Here is an 18670-nt window from a genome sequence, read left to right as displayed (position 1 = left end):
GGTCTCTGGGAATTTAGAACTAGTATGTTTTTGCCTCCCTTACCTGTATTTTAGACTGGGTTTAGGAGAAGAAAATAAGCTTTCTAGATTTTTCAGTTACTACTTGATTTTAAAGTTTAATGAATTATATAAAATAAAATCACTAGAAAACCAAAACATTTTTATGCACCTGCAGAAAAAAGTGCAGTTGTGCAGATATCAACTGAGCAGCTCAGTATAAATGTGTTCAGCCAGCAGCCTCCCTCACTTGAATGGTCAGTCAGTTCAAAACTTTTGTAATAAATATACATTGCTTGAACATTTGTTGTGCATGTAATTCTAGCTCTTTAAAAGATGGTATAGCACTCTGAACCCTTAATATATGAAGTTCCTCAAATTAAACTTTATATACTACTACTTTCAAAAAATTCAGAAAATTAAAAACTTGGTATTATCCTGTAGTATTCTTACTATTTTTTATAGCATCCCTCATTTGGATGCCACCTGAATATGCTTTATTTGAGGAATAACATAAACCCAGGCGCAGGATGTGATATTAATTACACACGTAGGGAGAACTAAAAACATAAGGATGGGGGCCCTGCCCTGTGACACCACAGCTGTGGATAAGCCAGAAGCTCTGGATCCTGGCTGAGTGTAATCCTTGTTGTGCAGTGACCTCTACAGCTGGAGGGGAGACAGAGGCTGCTTTGAGGCTGCTCTGTGACTGGCATCTGTGCTGCCCACATGTCAAAAGCAATCTGCCTCACTGGTGCCCAGAGACCCAGGGGCTTCCAGAGAAAGTCAAACTTGTAACAAGCTGTCCCCCTTTTGTTATGGATGACAATCATGAGACAGCTTCCATGTGCCAGTGGCATCAGTGTGGTAAAAATACCACAGATCCATTCTTGACAAAACCTGACAAAGGAAACCTAAAAATGTACAATGGTGGCAAACTTCTGCATGTGCAATGTAGAATTCCAGGCACAGTTATTCCAGAAGTTTAGCTGTGGGTTGTTTTACTTGAAATTGTTTTTACTTATTGTTCCATTTTCTTTATTATGACTTCTTTTATTTCCTGTGCAAAGGTTCTAATCATGTCTTCTGGTGGAGATTAGTGCTGCTGATAAGCAGAGATTTGTCAGATAGGAAACCCACCTGTGCAGAGGTGATTGTTGTTATACAGACAATGGCCCAGTGTTGGGAATGGATTAAAACCAGAACCCTGTTGCTCTGAGTGCTGCCATGTACTTTGGGACATCATCCCTGCTCCAAGGAGTGTCCATTTGTTCTGTCCCACATGGATCATCTCCAAATGGTGAGGACAAGGGTATTCTTCTCTCTCTGCAAGATGGGCAGGGAGCAGATTATGCAGGAAGTCTGGGGCAAATGCAGTTTTTAGTTGAGCTGTTGAACTGCATCAGAGTTGGTAACCTCAGCACTGCCCTCTGTCTCAAACATCAGATTTGAAATTCTCCATAACTGTTGTAAACAAAGCCAATGAAGACTAACAATGTCATCAAAAGTTTCAGCAGAATTCCAGTGTATCTGAGCAAGGTGTAATTATGTTATGCTTGTGGAATAAGCTTTTCTGTTCCAGGCTAACATGGTCACACAGGTTACAGGAAAAAGAGTCTAAGGAGTTTTACAAGCAATCTTTGCACTAATATATATATATTATATATATATATATGAATCTATAATGTATGTATACAATATATCATTACTTTCCTGTACCACCACTTCAAGCTGTTCTGTCCTCTTGGCCCACACACAAACCCCTCTGTCAATAGGTTTGGTGATGTTTGGTCACAGATATGCTTGTCCAAGTAGGTGTGTTGACTAAAACCTGACTTTTGCTTCCTCCTGTCTTGTTATCTCATCCATTTTGCACGGTGCTGGTGGTACTTTGGTGCCTTTCCACATTTCACCACACACAGGAAGGCAGGCAAGCTTTCCCAAAGCTCAGATCCAGCAGATCCTGGAATTCCAGCCACGTGCAGGCCAGGCCTGCAGCAGCACTCCCAGGGCACACACAGGGAGGGTGGGGTAGGGCTCTGTGCTGTGCCTGCTTACACCTGGCTCAGGCTGATTCTCAGGCACTTGTGCCTGTCAGACAACATTAGCTGTGAGCAGCTGCTTCCCAACATCTTCCAAATCCCTTTGGAACAAAGCCTGGAAGTTCGGTAACAGAGAGACAAATGGCTCTTCAAATGGCACTCCTGCTGTTCTATGTTTCTCTCTGAACGACTAAACCCCAATCTCCAGGTGCTGTTATTTAGCACCGACAGAGGGAAAAGGAAACTGCCCTCCCCAGGAGGCTTTATTCATCAGGTGAAAATGTGTCACCTGGTTTTGCAGATAAAGCCTCTGGAGTGTGTGACAGGGCCTGTCCTCGGCTGGGGTACAACCCATGGGAACCACACAGTGCTGGGTGGACTCTGCCAAAAGGCTCCAGACTGCTGGGTTTCTTCCCAAGAGCAGCCTTGTAAGTCTGCTGACATACACAGATTTCCAGGAGGATAGGAAGTGAGCCTGGTTCTTGTCTTTCCAAAACCAGAACGATTCCTGTTTCAACATAAACGCTGCTTTCTACTTCCAGCAAAATTTGCTTAAAAACATGCAAAAACCCAAAGCAGTAGCGAAACAGTGGAAACAAAAGTTGTCACCTGATGTGTATGAAATGTTACCTACTTCTGCAGGGCTCCAAGAATGCTCAGCACCTCTTAGTTTCAGGTTTCAATTTTTCATTCCCCAGAATGAAAAGAGCGTATTTTTCACAGAGCAAGTAAGCAAGAAGAGGGTCTGGTGAAGCAAATGCTTGATATAGTCAAGGGCTCAATTATGCATCAGTGGATTCAATTTATAGAGCAGAGAGCATCAGTTTTGGACCAAGTCAGTCTCCCACACAGAGAGCACTAAAGCACAGGCTGACAGAATGAATTAGGTAGAGTGCTAGCCAGAAGTCACTTTTCCAAAAGGTAATTTGATTCAGTCCTACAGAAATTAGACTCCAGAAGTGGAATATTTGCATCACTTGCTCAAAATCAGTTGGAACGAAAAGAAGTGCCTGTTTATTACTGACCAGCTTGTTTTGTGGTGAAAACTCTTCCTTGGATACGGGTGCATCTCTCCAGAAGTAGCTGAGTGAGGAGACACCCCTGTACATTTGGTTTACAGAATCTCAGCATATTGGACTGTGAGAGTGATAATTTTTTCCCAGGTGTGTTTTGACACAAGTGAGCAGTTTGTGTGACATCTGGATCATGCAGGTGGTACATGGGACTAAAGAGCATCACAAGTCATCTTTATCTGCTGCTTCTTTGTTACAGGACCAAGGAAGTCTTATTTGTGAGGAGGTGATAAGAGTTCATCCTTGTGCTCTTGGTCATATATGCACTGTTTAATGCACAGAGTTTCAAGCACCATAAATTATAAAAAACAGTGTTGAGGGTTCAGAATGAGGCCAGTTGCATTTCTTTGCTTTTATGTGACAGTAAAAGCTTTTGTATGACTGTGATCTGCCTACAGGTGACCCTAGGAAGTCAATGAACCTTATCTCTGCTGCAGATAACCAAATCTTGGCTTTCAAGTATTCCTGTGTGGGCTTGTACATCTGAACTGGTTAGGTTTGTCCCCATTACTCCTGTTGGAGGGAGGCTTGTCTTGACCACCTATCAGATTTGGAGATTTTTTGCTTTTCTATTGGAAGAATTTTATAGAAGCAGAATGCACCAAGTAGCCAAACCTAGGAGATTTTTGCTTCAAATGCAGAGGAGTAGAGATTTACAACCAAGCTGTCTTAGCCTTTCAGTCTGACTGAGGCCTTGAAGTCCCATCTCAGATCCTGGATGATGAAACACTGCTTTGCTGCCAAAAGAGGGGAAACAATATCCATTTACCTCCAGTGTGTTCTGCTGGAAAAGCTGCCTTGAACTTCTATCAGCTGACATAGAGGTGAGCAGCCACAGAGTGACTCTGTTCTGTGGCCTTCACAAGCCTCATCCACCCATTTACATAAAAGGCTTGGAGATGGTTTGGATCTTCTCCAAAACACAGTGCCTCAGCTTCTTCTTCCCTCCACGATGAGTTAGCAGCTCCACCTGAGGTCGCTAAAAATGTGTTGACATCAGACCTTATTTTTCTGTGGCCTGAGCAATCTGCTTGGCACATGATCTGAGGGTCAGGGTGCTGCAGTGAGCTGTACAGTGTGTTTTGCAGATATTTTTCACTCGGTTGCTGGCAGAGCCCCAGGCTACTGCGGCTCACTCCATTGACTCTTTCACTTGCATTTCCAATTTTCTTTGCATGAAAGCTCAATCTATCACAGGCAACCTTTCCACTGGCCATTAATTCTCACTGGCTGATTGACTGGGCTCCCATGCTGCATCACTTTGAAAGTTAATAGGATTACTAGAAATGCAAGAAACAGCTCACATGGTGACTTTAAAAAAAAAGATAAAAAAAGGAAGGAATGAGGTGATAGCCAATTTGTCAGTGAGTGAGTTCACCTCCTCTGAGTTATCCAAAATTGCATGTGACTGGTGGCAGCCTTAGTGGGCCAGTTGTCATTTTGATTGACAGCTCTACAGCAGAGTCTAGGGGAGCTGGTATAAATTAAATGAAGATGCAATGACAGTGGTGACTCAGGGCTGTCAGCAGGGTACATCCAAACTGCAGAGCAAGTGTGGGCTCAAGGCTGGACAATTCCTCACTGCCTGCACACTGTGCTGTGCTGAGTGAGAACTTAAAAGCTGTTGCTTTTGTCTTCTGATTGACAATTGCAGAATTGTAGTTTGCATCCCTTTTTTTTTTACTGGATACTGAGGAAGACTGAGGAGCAGAGAAGGTTTGTGTGTCTTCTACATTGGGTTGAAAAGAAAATTAATTCCTGTTTCTCCTTGAACTTCCCTGCAGCTCCTCCTTCTCCCAGTGTCCTGTTTCTTTTCCGTTCCTGTGAAGAGCAGGCTTGGGTCCTGTGGGCAAATCTGGTTACTGGTTCTCTCTACCTGGTACATTCTGTTATGAGCCCAGAGAAAGTGAGAAATGGGGAGATGGTCTCCAGGGAGGGAATATATGAAGCAGTTATGAAGTGAAGATGCTACAAAATAACTGTTCCTGCAGGTTTGAGGAGAGCGATAGTGCCTCCAAATATAACAATTTGACTCCCATAAGGTTATTCCTAACATTTCAGGTATTCAGGATGTTCAAATGTTTCTGCTTTCTTTATCTAACTCTGTGTGCTGTGGTTCTCTCCCAAGGCAAGAAGTTTTTCAGAATCTGTTCTTCAAATGCTGAACTGGTGTTGGTTTGTTTTTCTTTACTGGGGTTATAATCTAGTTCAAAGTGCCTGTGGGGCTCAGTATTGCCCGACAGTGATTTGGGTGTGGTGCACAGCCCACATCAAATTCTTCCCTGTGGCAAACACAGGGGTGTTTGTGTCCCTTTGGCATTAAGGCCAAAGAGCAAAGCTGAAAGACAGGATTGCTCACAGCCCAAGGGGGATGTGTCTGTGTTGGGAGGTTCAAAGGCAAGGGAAGCAGCATCTTGTTGCCCTGTCTTGGGAACAAACAGAGGAAGAGTTTCCACTGCCTTCTTTTTCTCACAAAAACTCTCAGCTGTTTAATTTTTGATGGAGGGGAGAAAAGATTGCTTATTTCTTTCCTAGCCTTTGCTGTCGAGTGAAGTGTTCTCTCAAGTCAGCACTGCTTTGCTCCCTGCACCTGGAGGACATGTCACCATCAGCTTTTATATCAGTAAGGCTGCTCTAATTCTTTCCTTCTGATTTTATGAAAACAGTTCTGTGTGATCCTTATGCTGGAACTTGTGCAACTTGAAAGGCAGCAGTTCGTGTGAGATTCCCGTGGCCACACGAACAGGACTGTTCCCAGATCCATCTATTCCTGTAACACCATATGCCAATCCCAGGGTGACTGTGAGCTGCTGAAATTGTGTATCCTCACATGCAAGGAGAAAAGTGTTCATGAGGATGACAGGTGCAATTTGAAAATGTGGATAAGCAAAACTTCCAAGCCTGATAGTGGTAGGGGATAATTTGGGAACTGAATAGATCCTTCCTCTCAGAACAGCACTTCCAGACTGTGCAGGCACAGGGTTTTGTAGCAGTAGAACAAAGTCTGTGTACTGGGGGAGAAAAATTGTTGGTTTGTGTTTTTTCAAATACATTTGTCTGATAAACTGATAGTTCTGCAATTCATGATTTGTCTAATTAAAACAGAATCAGATTGCCATTTATCAAATTGGTTTCCTGTGCAGAAATAAGCTTTTCTGGTTTAATCCTGTGCTTACATATTGGAGACAGTTACCTGTGTATCAACAAGATAGCTAAAATGCCAAAGCTCCTATGTGTGAAAAACACTCACACTCCATTCTGAAGGTTCTTCTTTTATCTTTAATAGCAGTGTAGCTAATCAGGTAGTTCTTACATAGATCCCCACAGCCTTTCTTTTCCTCTCAGGTTTGTTGTCTAAAGGCACTGAGGTAAAAACAAGAAAAAAACCCAAACAAACCAGCTCGTCTGCTGAAACAGAAGTAAATCAGAAAACTGTTATCTTTTACGATGCTCGGCTCTCGTAGGAACCCTATTCTTTTATGAAGAGGCAGAAAAGGATGAGTTTAGAAAAAATATGTCAGCTGTGACAAAGTGAGAGAGTCAAACACGGATGGTGAACTGAGCTTCATTAATATTTTTATTAGGGTAAAGAGGCTGCATGGAAAAGTTGATGTAGTTTCAGGACAAAATGAAGTTTATACGGCTTCCCTTTACACAGAACAAAAAGAGTAAGCTTTTAGTCTCACTAAGTTAACAATAAAGGCAAAGTAAAAGCTAAATCTCCAGGGAGGGATATAGTGTGTGTTGGGTGTCTGCAGATATGTGCACTGAGCTGAACAGGGCTCAGAGGCACAATCCAAAGAGAAAGGGCTGCCACAGCTCTGCAGGTTGTGTGGGGTGATGCCTTCCCTTCACACATTGATTTCTCCCAGCTGCCTTTGAGGGGAGAGAAGATCCATGTGGGCAAACTTAACTTTGGAAGGAGGAAACCAAGTGATCCTTCCAAACTGAAGTTAAATTCTCCAAGCAAGAGGTGCCAGTCCAAGCCAAGCGCGGAAAGCTCCGGGAGAGCTGCAGAGACAGCCTGAAATGTCCATCCCTGCTGCTTCCCAGGGCTGACCAGGGAGTGTGGGCACAGTGTGGGTACCATGGTGGGCAGGAGGTATCCCTCTCTCAGTCCCAGCTGTGTCTGCAGCACAGCAAGGACCTCGAATAAGCTGGCAGGGAGCGGTGCTGGTGGTGCCAGCAGCCTGGCACAGCCCCTCACATATGCACAGCTCCAGGCAGGACTGTAATTGTTCTGTGGCTGCTCTAAACCAGCAACTGCAACCTGCACAGTGCAAACCCTCTTGTCAGCTGAACAGCATTTCCTTCCACTGCTCTGTGTTTAATTTGTATTCAGTTTATACTGTCTTTAAGAACTAATTTCATTGCCATGTCTGTGGAACCTTCTTTCAGAGCAGTCAGAAACAAAGGCACATCAAGGAAACCTCTAATATAAAACCATATATTTAATCAGTGTGTCCAACCACTGCACCATCTTGAAATGAATCCCATTTTGATTTCTGTGTCCAGAAAATGGGTGGGGTTTTATTTGGTGCCCTGTTTTTTTGTTTCCTTGGGCCCTTATAATCCAGAAACAACAGGAATTCACTTTTTTCCCCAGTAAACAGAAAGAAGGGAGCTGATTGTGTTATGCCTGGATATGCAAGGCTTGCAGATTTTGTATCTGCAGAGCTTCTAGCAATGCTCTGATTACATTTTATGGTTTTCTTTTTGCCTTATGAAATGTATGTTAACAGTGTAAGAGGATTTTAAAAGGGTACATACTGCTTATCAAAGATCTCCAAAGACCAATAGGAAAACAGTTTGCCTTGCCAGTGAAAGTTGCTTCTACCAAGATAAATTTATTTGCTTTTAGAGCTGTCAGAGTGATTTCTTGGTGTCTGGTTTATGGTGATGAATTGTACTTTAGGTTGCTCTTTGTCTGTATACCCCTGTGGGTTTTTTATAAGAATCTTGAAACTTTTCTGAAATGGAAGGAGAGTTATGCTGGGAAGTGAATTTGTGTGCTTTACTTCTTTGGGGGAAAAAATATTCTGGACAAATGTGTTTCCTGTCAAATACTGAGATTTTCCAAGATCCCCCAAAAACTCTGCTCTCTTGAAAATAGAGCAACAGTGCAGAATCTCACATTTTAAAAAATGGCACAGTAAAAGGAGGTTTCCAGCTATGACACATGCTAATGATATCTTGTAGAGTTTTGAGCAATTCCTCATGAGGTCCTGAATCATGTTATAAAGCCATCCACCAGCAAGAATAATACTAAAGGTCTGAAGAGTTTATGAGCCATCTAAAAATCCATGTCCAGTTCTGTACCCAGTTTAACTGAGCCTCAGGGAGTGCTGGAAGGTTTTATCTCAGTAGATGACAGGTCCTAGAAAGGTTTCCTAGCACATTTGGGAGAGAAACTGTTGGAGACCAAAAAGCACTGAAGGTCCCAGATGGGCCAGGAGTGACTGGAACGGTTCCTGTTGGCTCATCCCGTGGAAATAGTTGTTCTCAGGCAGATTATGCTCTTCCTGCTACTGGTTTAAATCCAAAACTTCACTCGAATGGAAAGAGAGCCGGTGAGATGAAAATGAGGCCTCTTGGATTTACCCTGCAACAGCTGTCTCTCTTTCTGGCAAGGTTTTAAAGCTCAAGGCATGGGAACAGCCTGCAGGCTGTTGGTGTTGGTGCTGAATTCCCCCCAGCTGGGGTGGTGTGGCTGCAGTGGGAGCTCCTGTCCTCCCTGGGGCCCTTCTGAGTGCTGCCACATCTTCCTCAGCAACGCTTCCCCCGATGGCATTTCTGATCTTGGTTCACACCAGGTCCCTCCTGGCTGGAAGTTCAAGGGAACTGTGCTCAAGGCTGTCTTGGTGAGCGAGGTCTGGACACTGCCTGTAGTTTCTTCCAGTCCAGCAAGCCTTGGAGAGCAGCTGCCAGCAGTTCACTGGCATCCAGCTGCTCATGGAAGAGGGGAAAGAGTAGCAGAGCAGTTCATGTCATTCTAATTGTCCCAGGAGATACTGCTTTTCAAACACTTTGGAGTAGCAAGCAGCTGGATACCTGTCTCCTGGGAAATGTAGTTTCTACTCTTCTTGTGTCATTGGGACAGGACAGGGAAGAATCAATCTATCACTGCTTTGAGGTTACTCTGTCATTGTTTCCATGCCCTGTACTTCTAAATCTGCCCTTTGTTCCAACAACAGCTCAGATTAGCAGTGTCTTCTTTTAGGGAGCTTTTTTATTCCAAAGATAATTTTCTGTTTTGCTGTTTTTGCTGTAGACATTATGTAAGCAGAAGATGGGTTTTGCATGCCTGGAGTGAGATTTCACTTAAAAATTTATTCAGTTACCCAAAGAAAATCCTGGATTCATTTTTTGCCTGCCTAGCTAAGGAAGTGCCTTTGTTAATTCCAGTAATTATTGCATATTTTATTAGTCTGTCAGCTGCATCTAATGTGGTCTTTCCTATTTTGCTCCATAAGCTCTCTACAGGGTAGAAAAAGGGACATGGGTAAGTCTTGTGCTTGAGTGGAAATTCTGTAATGTGTGCATGTTCTCCCTCCCACCTGATCCCCCCTTTGTCTTCATCTGAACTGCAGTGTGATGATCCCACTTGGACCAAAGTCAACAAAAATGCTCCTGTTGGGCTCACTGTGCACACAGGGCAGGAATGGTCTCTGTAATCTCTTTCTTCCACAATCTCTCTTGTTCTATTGTATCAAAATCTCCCTTTGGCCATAACCTTCAGGGAAAATAGCACTGACAGCATTTTCAGGGGGGTGAGCTGTGGCCACGTCAGCCCAGTGTGTCCTGAGGTGCTTCTCCGTGGCCCCAGCAGTTCTTACAACTCCTTTTCCTCCTTGTCCTGCGTTCCCTCCCTTTCTCACATCAAAATGGGAAGCTCCCAAGCACTTAAACTCATGTGCCTGCCATATATTAGGGAAAGAGTCAGGTATTTTTAAGACCCATTAGTCCAAAAGCAGAGAGTCCTGCACGAGGGAGAGGAGTTTGCTGGGACACCTTCAGTTATAGTCTGAATAATCTGATAGAAGTTAAAGAAGGTGGTTTTTCATTCTTATGTTTTTATGTAGCAGTTCCAGCTAGTGTACAATAGAGCACTTGTGAATCAAAGATAGACAGGCAGGAGTATGAGCAATAAGTAGCATTTCTCATTAATGCTATGTGTTTTCCTACCATGTGCATTCTCTTTTTCCTAATTATCTTTCCCTCTTCAAAGTCAATTAGTTTAATGTGGTAACAGGAATTTATGATGGTGCTGCCAAGCCACATGTGTCTCAGTCTCCATGGATTCCCAGCACTGAGGAGGGACAGATGTGTGACACCGAAAACATTATTCAAATGTGGGGTTTTTTTTCCTTAGCTCTGGGCCAGAATCAGTTTTAAAAAACCATGGGTTACCAATAACAGTACAACAACTTGTCCTTTGGTTCTGCTGAGATTCCTGTGTGTTCTGGGGTGTGGATGCAAACAGGTCTATGGAACTTGCCTGGCCTGATCACAGAGATAAGGACAAACATGGGAATAAATCATGTAGGACTGAGACCTTAAACCTGAGTGGAGCATAAGGATATAGCAACTGTTACACAGCCTAATCTTGAACACAGGATGCTTTATAGGAAATTATGATACATCCATGACACTCCTTGTAACTCCAAACTACCTGGAGACATTTCTGTATTGAACAATATTTTTTCTAACCTTCTTCTGGCCCGGGCTCTAGTGATCAGGATCTGAGATTGAGGATGAGGGTTTGAAAAGAAGTACCACTTACTCTGCAGATTGCTAGACCTGTGATACTGATAGATATTATTATTACTTTGGCTGTGCTGCACTGTCAGCACTTCCCATACCACGGATTTTTGTCCTGTGACCAAGATGTGCAGTGCCAGCTGAAACTGCTGGCAGCTGAAAGGGACACATTTGTGATTTTTGTCACTTTTATGTGATGATTTGGAGCTGAGTTTCAGCATTCCAGCTGACCATCTCAGTAAAATATTCAGCTATGAAATGATTTGCAATTTTAACCTCTAGATTAGGCTTTTTTTTTTTTTTAAATTAATGAAACAGTGCTTGGGAAGCTCAGAGCTGGTGTCTGAAGCTGTCTGGGATGTCTAGAAGGTAGCACTGGATGTGATGACTTGCAGGATTGGTGACAAAGGGCTGTGCTGGAGTGACCTTATCAACCAGGGAGTGCAGGATTTAGTCATCTGTGTTAGCTGTGCAGCCACCTGTGCACAAAGCTTGGGCTTTGCTGTGCTCCCAACGCTCCTCTGGCCTTCCTGGTGATCCCCTGTGCACACCTGCCTCCTCCAAGCACCTTGCTTTGGGGGGCACAGAGGGAAATTCTCTCCTGTGGGAGGCTACAGGTCCCACCTGACTTCAGTGGTTTGACTCCTGCTCTCAGTCCCCCAGTGGTAGCACACAGCCCTTTTTATGTGTTACCAAGTCACAGGGGTGCAAATAACTGTTTCCTTCCAAACAATTTGAAGGGATTTCTTGACAAGCCCTGATGCAGTAAGTTGTGGAAGTCTGTGGTCTGTTTGAAGCACCTGTCTGGATCCTCATATGAAGCTGAACTCGTTCTTGCATACCTTATTGGGTGTGTAGATAGCACATATATTATATTCATAGAGCAATTTCTCTCAGAAATAGTTTGGAAGAGCAAATCATAGTTCTGGAATAATCAGTCAAGCTTCAGTTGTGTTTTCTATTTATGTACCTGCTGCAGATGTTTTATCTGAAAATGCACAAAGCGTTTTCCTGGCGACATTCACGGTGCTGTCCTTTCAGGCCTCTGCTGATGTTCTTTATCTTTATTGATAGTGCTGCATCTGGGCATAAGCTGCTTTTTATGGTTGGATGGAAGATTTTTATCTGGGCATTCATCATTTCCAGCAAATCTTCTCTCTCTCTGTAATCAGTGGAGTGAATGCAGCTCTTACAGTTTTACTGCTCTGTGTTACCAACTCCACCCCTTTGTAGCATTTTAAATAACAGCTATCCCAATTCTGCTCTATTTTGGGCCAGTGCAGGGTCCTGATGCATTAATTGGAGGCTGGATTGAGACCAAAAAGAGAGATAGGAATTAGCTTTGTTTTGAGCTCTGTACATCTAACCCTGCCCTCAGCAGTGGCAATATCTAGGCTTTTGCATGGGTTTATTTTCTAAAAAGATACAATCCACAATATATAAACAACAGATATAGAGTGTGCTTTATCATGTAATCATTTTAGAGGATCCTAGCACTGAAGAGGAGAGTAGATTATTTCGAGGATTAGTCAAAGGATGAAGATTAAGCTAATGGAAAACTAGGATGAATAATGGGAAAAAATAATCTTGCTCTTGCAGTCCAGTGGGACAGAGAGGAAATGGAAGGACTATCGATTGGGTTATTTCAAAAGGGCTAAGAAATACATTTCCTCAAGAACAATCTTGCCTCGGTTAAATCACCCAAACGTTATTTGCCCACTCAGATTGAAGTAATTTGCAAATATAGCATTTATTCCTCCTGTGTTAGGACCTGGTGCAAACGTCCACCCCCTTTTAGAGAAGTGCTGAAATTTGGACACGTGCTTAGAACAAACCATCTGTTTGGAAGGTTCGTTGAACTGGGGTGTAAACCTCTGGGTGCCTTGCAGAGCATCCTTTCCCACGGCTGCTTTGCCCTGCCGGCCCTTTGCAGCGTTTCTGTGCTGCACCCCTGTGGCTGCACTGCAGTGTCACGGCACAGGGACCTCACTCACACCCAGCCCTCACTCAAACGGGATGTGCTTTGCCCAGATGGCATCAGCTACTGCATAACAGACATGGGGATGGTAACACTGGGCAGGCCAAAAACAATCAAATGCAGAACTAATGGGCTATAAAACAGTATTAATTTCAATACAGTCTTTAATTCCTTATGTTGTTTTGAAAAGCTGCAGAAGCTGTGTTAAAGCTGTCCAATTTTCTTTGTGGCTTTGCCTTCAGAGGAAGCCTGTTATGATTTCATGATGAGGGATCATCACTGGGTCTCTGCTGCATTGCACTAAAGTTGTTTTCCGTTGTAATTTTATATTATAATGGGATAATAATGACTTGGCTAATAGACATCCAGGATGCAAATTGTTTGTTTCTCAAATTTATGATGTTTTTCAGTGAAGGAGCAGCATAATGGAATCATCAAGAGGGTTTGGGAAAGTTCCCTGTTTCTCTCTGGTAATGTGGTGTCTGTGTGCTTGTAGTGACAACATGAGATCACTGAGGCATTACTAGGAAACTGGATTTAGTGTCACTTCACAAAAGCTGTGTATTTGATAGGCAGTGTGATTTGTGGAACAGTGCTCTAATCCTAAATGGAAATCCAAATGGACTGATGGCCACTCTTGAACTTTCAAGATTTTACACTTAACGATGATGGAGTTTAATTTTATCTCCTGTGCTCCATGGCTGAAGCTGCAGGGTTTAATGCTGCAAGCATTAAAATTTGATGAAAGACATTTTCCCATGGGGAAGATCTGTCTCTGATACAGACCAATCATCCAGATTTGGCCCTACCTTGGTGTTTTTAGGGCAAGTACAAGGGTAAGGGGTAGGCAGAAGAATTTTTAGGAAAATGACAGTGGCTAGAGACCACTAGGAATGACTAGTGCAAGTGTGCTAAGCTACAGGTTTTAGAATATCAGTGCTGGATGTGCCTGGATGTAGCTAAAGATGATGTTTTTCTGGCATATATAGGGGCCAACTACTCCTACATACTGTGAGGTGGGTAATTCTCCAGTCTAGTTTATGCCTTCTCTGATTCATCATTTCTGTAAGGAGCTCTCACATCACACAGTGTGATTAAAGAATCATATGATTAAAGAATCATGTGACCTCCATGTGTTAAAGAATCACATTAAGTGATTCTTTACCTTAAATTTTTTAAGGTAATTACTTTAAATTCTTTACCTTCAATTTCAAAAGAAACTCCCTGTAGCCATTTTGATGTGAAAGCTGTGCATTCCTTCTCCCTGGAAGTCCAGTGCTAACTGCTGTGAAGTTTAGGGCTTTTTTCCCCTCTCTTCTCCTTCCATTTATCCAGCTTTGACTCCCAGTGGCTGAGAATAGCAACTGCTAATGCTCTCTGGTTTTGGAAGGCTATTCAGGTGCAAGATAAATTGTTCTTTCTTTAGTTCCAGCATCATTTGACTTTCCCACAGTTCGAAGGATTTCCAGGGGATTTGTTTCTTCTACTTCTCCCTATGCCAAGGACTTCAGAGGTGATATTTTTATCTTGGCTCAAATCTTTCTATTTATTGTGTGCTTAAAACTCATAGGAGAATTGCTGGTTCCTCCTTCTCTCTCCAGTGCTGTTGGCCCCATGCTTGCTGAAGCCTGGCCAGTAAATACCCTAAACTTTGCTGTTAAATGCTCATTTCTCAGGCTGTCAGCTCTTCAAGATGTAGAATTACAATTTCCATTTCCTTGGCAAGATGTCACAGCCCTTTCTTTATTCTTCACGTATCTATTTTCTGTACTGTTGTGCAGAGGTTTGCCTTTGCATTTTCACCATCACCCCTGCCTTAGCAAGCTCCCTCATCCCAAATGCTGCTGTGTTCTGAGTCACAGGGCCAAGCTCCAGTTTTTTAGGTAGCTTTTACTCAAATTCCAATTTGGGATGTGGTGAGAAGGTGTAGGCACTCAAAATGACTGAACAAGGGCTCAGAGTCTGGAAATTAGACTTATAGTAATATCACTCCCGGGCACTTTTGTGAGTGGCCCAACAAACTTTTGACACAACTTTGGCCACGCTTTCCTCTTCCCCAGCTTTTCTGCCCTGCACTCTGTGTTCCTGTGGTCCTTATGTCTTTCTTTCCTTTCCATCTCAGTACTCTGCCAGTGTCCTACAGTGCCCTTAGTACTTAGTGCAGTGTCCTCACAGTGCTGAGCCACAGCACCTTTAGCTTAGTCAGCACAAGAGCACAGCCTTCCAAATGTCCACCCTTCTGCTCAGATTTGTGTTGCCAGGAACGTGCCCAGCTGAGGAGGTGCCCAGACCAAACTGGGCAGCTCCCTGAGGTTAGTTCTGCAGTGCTGCTGGACAGAAGCCACACACTGCTGTGTGGAGCATCTCTCAGAGCCTTTTTTAGGGTGTGAATCTTGGAGACTGCAGAAGGTTCTGTGTGTTAGTACAATGTTGTACGCTCTTATAGGTGGGATATAATTCTTCACTCGGTGTTGTTTTTGTGATGTTGTTCTTCCTTCTGTGTTTGCAGCTACTTGAATGAAGATTTCCTGGGGTTGGAAGGGTTGGAAGAGAATGGATGTATTCATTTTTGTGTTTCTTCAAGGCAGCACCTCCAAAAGAAATGAGAAACCTTGTGTTCTTTGAGTGGGCCTGTGGTGTGACTGTTGTCCCATTGCTTTTTTGTATCAGGGCTAACAGACAACCCTTGTCCCTGAGCCTGAATTCCTGTGATGCCAGGATGCTTCTGCCCCACTCCCCCAAAGCAGGTTGTTTCCAGGACCTGCCCTGGGCCTGGTAGCTTCTTGAGCCACTCTCTGGACACAGCTCTAGAACTGTGGCTGCAGGTGGGAAGGAAAGGCAGGAACAGTCTGAGTGTGGCTGGGCCTTTCAGTCAGTCTTTGCTTCTGGATTTACCAGAAGAGCTTGATCACTAACTGAAAAATCATGTTAAAAGGACAGCTAGCTGTGAGTGTTTTAATAAAAACTTTCTCACTGCAAAATACTACAGCTGCATCTGCCTAGAAACATGTCAGTTTGGTCAAAATCTGCCAGGAAATTTTTCAGGCACAAGCAGAAATTACTGTAAAAGCAAGCAATAACTAGAACATTAATTTTCAATCATGAGAAGTTTGGGCTTAAGACCTTAGTGTTTTAAGAGCAGATGTTTAATCTCAGTTTCCCAGTCTGAGCAACTACTTTTGAAATAAAAATGATGATTTAAATGAGTGTAACAGATAAACTGACTGCCTTGCTGTGTTTATAATCTGGTTTTCCATTTCAGGACTGACTAAAGGGGAGGGATCTATCAGTAAATTTGTAGAACATTTCAGAATCCACCTAAACCAAAGGATTCAGAATCGAAGGTCCAGGTTTCTGAAGTCTCACCTTGCTTTTTCTGTGGGATTAGAACAGGTAAAATCCATTGGGGCTACATATCTTTACCTCCATGTGGTGTTAATTACACATACAATATATAACATTTATTAAAATAAATGTTTATTATTTAAGATTCTGACTGGAAGAATCAAGAAAGAGTAAGAATTAGGAAAATATAAGTACCTGGGGATTGGAACAAGATTTTTTTCTTTGGAGAGAAGTTAAAAGACTTTTTTTCTTTCTTTTGGCTATCATGAAATCCTCTTCCAATTAAAGCAAACGAACATTCTACTCAATATTTTAGGTAAATAAAGGCCTGAATAATATTTGTAGCTAATATTTCTCAGGTGCATTTTATTAAAAACAAACAAACAAACAAACCCAAAATCACCAAAAAGATCCAGGTCACATCCACCTGTGCACTGTGCATATGCCTGCCTGGCTGCATTCTGTGCTTCTTTTAAGCCTGACTTAGGTAAGAACAAAGAGCATGTTCAGCAAGAAATCAGGAGAGACTGTTTTACCTGTGACCCCTACTTCCACTTGCAAAGATACAAAATTGTAATTATCATTGCTGCTAAATTGCAGTGGCTCTGGCAACACGTGGGGTCTGTAGGATGTTTGTTCTTGTGTCTTGACCTTTCCACAAAGGGCTGAACCTGAAAACCGTTTTTGCCACAACCCATCCTGTATTAACCTCCCAATAAACTTGGGAGAAACTGTTTTGTCAGGCAGAGCTTATGCCTGCAGCTCTAGATACTGAGCCATTTAACTGCTTGCAAATGTCAGCACTCCCAGCTTATCCATTACAGTGCTTCACTGAATTTCTAACTGCTGCCATGAAGGATGAAAATATGAATTTCTTTCCAATGTGAAGTAGGCCATCTGTGCATTGTTCAATGCAATACTATCTTCTCACTCTTTAGACTGTTTAAATAGTGTCACAGATGAGTCATAAAAGTGAAGTTGGTTCACGCACTCAGATTCCATAAAGTGTATTAATATTCATGGTTTTCTTTCACATTCCTGCAGCCTAAACCATGGAGCTGCATGAGTTTCAGTTCAGCTGTCAGTCAGGCAAATGCTGGCTTGCTGATGCAACCATCAGCTCCTGTCAGATCTCCAAACATGGAATGCTGTTTTAGGAAGTCTGCCGAGTTCCCTTCTTGCTCAGTGCTGGAGAGGCTGAGTGACAGTGTCTGTGCAGGAGGTCCCCTGGAGATTGCAGGTCCAGCCCTGTTTGTACTGCAGCCTGGTGCTGCAGGAGAGCACAGAGGGGCCTCAGCAAGATGTGGAAAAAGAGGGGGCTCTCCTCAGGGGAACATCAAACCAGGCATGAATGTTGAATGGTGGGTGACAAAGTGGGCAGCCAGCAGAAACAGCACTGGATGGGGCAGCTCTGGGAGAAGTTTCTGAGGAGTCAAAGAGGCAGCAGAGACCACTGAGAAGCAAAGTTTCAGTGTGGGTACATCCAAACTTCTGTGTGCTCTTCCATCTGTAGGAATTAACAGTGTGCTGATCTGGGGCAGTCCTATGAGAGCAGGCAGGTGCATGTAAAAAGCTGTGAATAAGCATAAAGATGATGAGTATTGTCACTCTGCTGCTCCTGAAGAAATGATGTGGAATAAAAAGTGCAGTGTGACTCTTGCTGGATTTAACATGAAGCTCATTCACAGCTCTGCAGATGCAGCTCAGTTTGAGCCTTTTGTGGCAGGGTGTTTTCTTTCTGCATTCAGATCTTGCATTTACCACAAGTATTCAGTGCAGTGAGACTCATGCCTCCCTTTCAATTGCTTTAGTGTTTTGCTCTTGTTCATTCTGTTTAATCTCCCCCCACCTTTTGTTGTGCCAAAGATATCTACGTATCTATTTCCTACAGCACAGGTCATAATTGATATATTTGCATGTGGAACAAGGTGGTGTATTTTTGGACCCAAGACAATAAAGCTTTTCGTGTTCATGGTTTGAATAAAAAAAGCTGTGGCTGCCCCATCCCTGGAACTGTTCAAGGCCAGGTTGGATGAGGCTTGGAGCAACCTGGTCTAGTGGAAGGTGTCCCTGCCCATGGCAGGGGGTTGGATCTAGATGATCTTTAGGGTCCCTTCCAACCCAAACTATCCTCTGAACCTATGATTCTGTCCTCTGTATATTTATAATTTAAAGTTGGTTAAAACCTTGAGAGATTTTACCTTGCTCAAGCTGGATGCCATTGGCTGGTAGGTGTCATTCCCACTCCACCCATAGGAAAACAGAACCAAACAAGGTTTCATATACTCTAACTGCACAAAGCCTTTGTGTTCATTTAGCCTGAGGACAATTCAGGCTTAATCTCTTACTGTGTAAGCTCAAAATAAAAATAAAAATAACAGTTCTAAATACCAGAGCTTCTTTTGCAAAGTCGCTGAGCGAAGAGCTGTCATGTTGCATTAAGAGCACAGTCACTGCTCCTGATGACTTCAGAG

Source organism: Manacus vitellinus, unplaced genomic scaffold (genome assembly GCF_001715985.3).
Source record: "Manacus vitellinus isolate BGI_N305 unplaced genomic scaffold, ASM171598v3 scaffold_53_pilon, whole genome shotgun sequence".
In the NCBI taxonomy this organism is placed as follows: Eukaryota; Metazoa; Chordata; class Aves; order Passeriformes; family Pipridae; genus Manacus; species Manacus vitellinus.
The sequence above is the reverse complement of the archived record's forward strand: the minus strand, read 5'-3'. Positions refer to the sequence as shown.